We start from the raw sequence: 6643 nt of genomic DNA on the forward strand, positions 1-6643 counted from the left end.
TGTAAAATAGTGTCATTATTTGATATTATTTGTTTTGATTTTTAGTTAGTTAATAAATTTATTTACTTCATACCCTAACCACAATTCCCCCTTCCTCCTCACCTTCAACCCTCATACACACACATTTTCCCCTCCCCATCCATTCTTTATCCATCTCTCTTTAGAAAAGATTAAGCCTTCCATGGATATCAACCAGCCTGAACATATTAAGTTGCAGTAAGACTGAGTGCATTTTCTTCTATCAAGGTTAGAGCCGACAGCCCAGTAGAGCACATGGGTCTCAAAGGCATGTGACAGCCAGAGAAAGCTCCTGCTTCAACTATTAGGAGTCCCACATGAAGATTCACAACTCTTATATATTGCAGAGGACCTAGATTTGTCCTATGCATGCCCTCTCACTGGCAGTTCCATCTCTGTGAGTCCTGATGAGCCCAGGTTAGTTGATTCTACAGACTTTCTTGTGGTCTCCTTGATCTCTCTGACTCCTTCCTCTTCCACAAAATTCTGTGAGTTCCTCCTTATGTTTTGTTGTGCATCAATGCAACTGTTTCTATGTGGATTGCTATGTGAAGTCTCTCTGTTAGGCTTCTGTCTGACAGTTTATCAGAATGCTGTTAACAGTATCACAGGTGGGCTCCATCTCATGGCGTGAGTCTCAAATTCAGCTAGTCTCTGATCATTCCCTCAATTTCTATTCTGTCTTTACCCTTGTACATCTTGTAGACAGGACAAATGGTAAGTCAAAGGTTTTGTGATTGGGTTGGTGTTCCAATTCCTATATTAGCAGCATTGCATGGCTATGGGACATGACACTTTCAGTTTCCCTATCCCCACTGCAAGAAGTCTTAGTTAGCTAGGGACATCCTCATAGATTCTAGGGAATTTTCATTACCCTAGGTTTTTAGTTTGTCCCAGAGATGCACCACCCCCAAATTATACTTGTCTTTCCCAATACTCTTCTCTCTTCCCTTCCCCAAAATTACGACTACCGTTCCTGTCTCTCTTCCTCCTATACACAGTCACCTCACCTAATACTCATGCAGCATATATTCTATTTTTTCTTCTCAGTATGATTCATGCATCTGCCCTTGAGCTCTCCTTGATATTTAACTTCTTTGTCAAGTTGATAACTTACAAATGAGAACATACATTTTTCTTTCTGGGTTATTTTACTCAGGATGATCTTTTCTTGTTTCAACCATTTGCCTGAAAATTTTATGTTATCCTTGTTTTTAATAGCTGAGTAATATTCCACTGAGTAAATGCATCCCATTTTATTTATCCATCTCATACTTTTTGAGGTACATCTTCTAGGTTGTTTCCAGCTTCTAGCTATATAGGAATAAACTATGTTCAATAAACGAACATAGTTGAACAAGTCTTCTTGAGGTATGGTGGAACATACTTCCGGTATATGCCAAGAGTAGTATAGCTGGGTCTTGAGGTAGATCTACTCACAGTATTCCTAGAAATTGCCAAATTGATCTCCAATGTGTTTTAACAAGTTTGCAATCCCACCAGAGGAGGGTGGGGGTTTGGTGGGTAGGGTACTTGTGGCTGATGACTTCAGATCAGGGATATTTTGACATGTGTCAGGAGTTTGAGACTTTTTTCTTTCCTCCTAGGAAGGTTTCCCTGGTGGGTAGGGTTAGAATGAAAGGGAGGAATGCAATTGCCTTACCATGTTGGGGGGGAGGGGCAAGCTAGGGATTCCAGGGGAATATAAATAAGTTCCCTGGGAACTCCCAGAAACTAAACCACCAACCAAAGGGACACAGAGGTTGGTCCAAGGCCCAAGGCCCCTGGCACATATGGACCAGAGGACTGCCTTTTCTGGCCTTAGTGAGAGAGGAAGTGTCTAATCCTGGAGAGACTTGATGCCCTGGGGAAGGGTAATGCCTGTAAGGGGTACCCTCTCAGAGGCCCAGGAAATGGGGAATGGGGTGAAGAACTATGGTTGGGGAACTTGAAGAGTGGCAATATTTGGAATGTAAATAAATAATATAATTAACTCTAAAGAAAAAGTCTGTGTCCTTGAAATAGAGTAGAGAGAAATGACAGAGTTTCGAATAAGGAAAAAGAGGGAGACTTTCTTTTTCTTTTTTAAGTAATTTATTTACATTTCAAATGTTCCCCTACACAGTCTCCCCTCCAGAACCACCCAAGGCCTTGTCCCCAATCCCCTTTGCCTCTAAGAAAGTGGTACCCTGGACAGCCAGCCACTTCAGCCTCATCCCTCAAGCATCCTCCTTCAGTGGGACAGCAAGCATCCACAATACCAAGGTCCTCCCCTCCTATTGATATCAGATAAGGCAATCTTCTGCTAGATATGTTTGAGGTTTGGTTTCTGGGAGCTCTGAGGGGCTGGTTAGTTGATATTGTTGTTCTTCCTATGGGGTTACAATACCCTCTAGCTCCTTCTGCTCTTCACCTAACTCTTCCATTGGGGTCCCCTTGCTCAATCAAATGGTTGTATTTGAGCAAATGCATCTGTTTTAGTCAGGTGATGGCAGAGCCTCTCAATAGACAGCCATACTAGGCTCCTGTCTGCAAGCACTTCTTGGCATCAGCAATAGTGTAGGGGTTTGGTGCCTGAAGATTGGATGGATCCCAACGTGTATAGTCTCTGGGTGGTTTTTCCTTTATTCTCCGTGTCATTATTTGTCCCTTTATTTCCTTTACAGGAACAATTCTAGGTTAAGGATATTGAGGTGGGTGAGTAGCCCCATCCCTCAACTGGGGGCCATGCTTATCTACTGGAGGTGGTTTCTACAGACTCTATCTCCCTTCTGTTGGGTATTTTAAGCTAATTTCATCCCCATTGGGTCTTGGGAGTCTCTTGAATCCCTGGCTTCTGGGACTTTCTAGTGGGCCTTTGTCCCCCTACCTCCCATTGCTACACGTCTCTGTTTCCAAGCCCTCTGGTGAATTCTCTTCTGTCTCTTCCCATACATAATCCTGAACCCCCTTTTGTCCTCCCCCTTCTCTTTCCCACTCAGGTCCCACCTTCTCTCTTACTCTTGTGAATATTTTCCCCCTTTTAAGCTGTATTAAAGCATCCATAATTTATCCTTTCTTTTTCTTAAACTTCATATAATCTCTGAGTTGAATAGTGGGTATTCTGGGCTTTTGGGTTAATATCCACTTATCAGTGAGTAGCATGTATTTTCTTTTGGGTCTGGGTTCCTTCACTCAGGCTGATATTTTCTAGTCCACCCATTTGCCTACAAAATTCATGAAGTCATCATTTTTAATAGCTGAGTAATATTTCAATATTTCATTGTGTGACTGTACCACATTTTTTCTATCCACTCTTTGGTTGAGGGACATCTGGGTTGTTTCTGGATTATGGCTATTACAAAAAAAAGACTTTTATGAATAAAGTGGAGCATGTGTCCTTGCTAAATGTTGAAACATCTTGTTAGTATATTCACAGTAGTGGTATAGCTAGGTCCTTTTATTTTATTTTTTTTTAATATGGGACTTTAGGTAGAACTATTTTCAATTTTCTAAGGTACCTCCAGAATAATTTCCAAAGTGCTTGTCCCAGTTTGCAATCCCAGAACACTGAAATTTTCTTTATGTACTTCTCCACCATACGTGATACCTCAGTTCAGAATTTTTGTGTTTGGTCTGCCTGGGCCCAGGACCTGAGCATATATTCATCTGCCAGCCAGCCTGTCATGGAGCCCTACATGGGGGTGAGCAGAGGGAGTGACTCCCTGCTGCCGTCTTCACTCCATGACAGAGCAGTTGGGGAGCACCTGGTTCACTGAGACAACCCAAGTATAACATTACTTGGGGCAAGACTCAGCAGGGCTCCAACAGCACAAAAGAGGAAGGCAGCATATCAGCAATTTGTGCCAGGGGAAACCCAGTCATCCAGTGTCACGGAAATAGCCTTACAGGCCCACAGGAGGTTGAAGAACCAGCCAGTGACAATAAGACCAACTAACACCAGTGAAACATAGATGGCTAAAGGCAAATGTAGGAACGTTACTAACAGAAACCAAGGCATTATGGCAGCATCTGAACCCATTTCTCCAACAACAGCAAGTTCTTGATACCACAACACACCAAACAAACAAGAGTTGGAATTAAAATCACTGGTCATGATGCTGTTAGAGTAACACTTGATGGACATAAATAAATCTCTTAAAGAAATTCAGGAGAAAAATAATCAAAAGTTAGAAGCCCTTAAAAGGGAAACACAAAAATCACTTAAAGAATTTCGGGAGAATATGGGCTAAAGACAGAAGCCAATAAGGAGGAAATGCAAAAAAATTACTTAAAGAAATACAGGAGAACTTTGGTCAATAGGCAGAAGTCATGAAAGAGGAAACACAAAAATCTCTTAAAGAATTACAGGAAAACACAAACAAGCAAGTGAAGGAACAGAGAAAAACATCAAGGATCTATAAACATAAGTAGAAACAACTAAGAAATCACAAAGGGAGACAACTTTGGAGATAGAAAATCTTGGAAAGAAATCAGGAGTCATAGATGCAAATATCAACAACAGAATACAAGAGATAGAAGAAAGAATCTCAGATGCTGAATATACCACAGAAACCATGGACTCAACTGTCAAAGAAAATGCAAAATGCAAAAAACTTGTAACCCAAAATATCCAGGAAATCCAGGACACAATGAGAGGGCCAAACCTAAGGATTATAGACACAGATGAGAGTGAAGATTTACAACTTAAAGGGCCAGCAAATATCTTCAATAATATTATGGGAGAAAATTTCCCTAACCTAAAGAGAGAGAAGCCCATTAATATACCAGAAGCCTACACAAACCGACTGGATCAGAACAGAAATACCTCCTGTCACATAATAATCAAAACCCCAAATGTACTAAACAAAGAAAGAATAGTAAAGACAGTACGACAAAAAGGCCAAGTAACATATAAAGGAAGACCTATCAGAATTGCACCAGATTTCTCACCAGAAACCATGAAAGCTAGAAGATCCTGGGCAGATCTCGTGCAGACTCTAAGAGAACAGAAATGCCAGCCAAGACTACTATAACCAGTGAAGCTCTCAATCACTATAGATGGAGAAACCAAGATATTCTATGACAAAACCAAATTTACACAATATCTTTCCCCAAACCCAGACCTACAAAGGATAATGGGGGAAAACACCAATACAAGGAGGGAAACTATACCCCAGAGAAAGCAGGATAATAACCTTCTTTCATCAAACCCAAAAGAAGATAACAACACAAGTATAAAATTAACATGAAAAATGATAGGAAGCAATAATCACTATTTCTTAATATCTCTTAACATCAATGGACACAATTATCCCAATAAAAAGACATAGACTAACAGACTGGATAAGGAAAGAGGACCCTACATTTTGCTGCATACAGGAAATTCACCTCAGTGTCTGTCTTAGTCAGGGTTTCTATTCCTGCACAAACATCATGACCAAGAAGCTAGTTGGGGAGGAAAGGGTTTATTGAGCTTACACTTCCACGTTGCAATTCATCACTAGAGGAAGTCAGACTGGAACTCAAGCAGGTCAGGAAGCAGTAGCTGATACAGAGGCCATGGAGGGATGTTTCTTACTGGCTTGCTTCCCCTGGCTTGCTCAGCCTGCTCTCTTATAGAACCCAAGATTACCAGCCCAAAGGTGGTACCACCCACAAGGGGCCCTCCTCACTTGATCACTAATTGAGAAAATGCCCCACAACTGGATCTCATGGAGGCACTTCCCCAACTGAAACTCCTTTCTCTGTGATAGCTCCAGCCTGTGTCAAGTTGACACACAAAACCAGCCAGTACAATTGACCCCTTGTCAACTTGACACACAAACACATCACTATTAAGCCTCAACCCTTACTTTCTTATTCATACCCAAGATCTAAATTACTTTAAAAGTCCCACAGTCTTTACATATTAAAAGTTCAATCACCTTAAAATGTCCAATATCTTTAAAATTCAAAGTCTTTTAAAAATTCAAAGTCTCTCAACTGTGGGATCCACTAAAATACTTTCTTGCTTCAAGAGGGAAACATATCAGGGCACAGTCACAACCAAAAGCAAAACTCAAACTCCAAATGTCCAATGTCTGGGATCCAACTCATGATCTTCCGGGCTCCTCCAAGGGCTTGGGTAACTTCTTCAGTCCTGCCCTTTGTAGCACACAGCTTGTCTTCTAGGCTCCAGCTGCCTGTACTCAACTGCTGCTGCTGTTCTTGGTGGTCATAGTATGGTACTGGCATTTCCACAACACTGTTGACTTCTACTGTAATTAGGCTTCACCAATAGCCTTTCATAGGCTTCTCTTCATGGTGACAAGCCTCTGCTCCTATGCATGACCAATTCAAGTCCTGGGCCATCAATTGCAACTGAGGCTGCACCTTCACCAATGGCCTTCCGTGGCCTCTCACTGTGCCAAGAGCCTCAGCTGCTCTTCATGACCCCTTCATGCCTTCAAAACCAATACCATCTGGGTGACTCTTACACAGTACCAAGTCCAGCCACAGCACAAAATACAACTGTGGCTATCTCTGGATCACATTCTCTGTGCTCTCAGAAAACACTTCCCAGAAGATTTCATCTCAGTGATGCTGGTCCCTTCTTAATCACTGCTAATTTCTTAGCTCCAGCTAACCAGCATCAATAGTCCCA

This window comes from Apodemus sylvaticus, chromosome 5 (genome assembly GCF_947179515.1).
Source record: "Apodemus sylvaticus chromosome 5, mApoSyl1.1, whole genome shotgun sequence".
Taxonomy (NCBI): Eukaryota; Metazoa; Chordata; class Mammalia; order Rodentia; family Muridae; genus Apodemus; species Apodemus sylvaticus.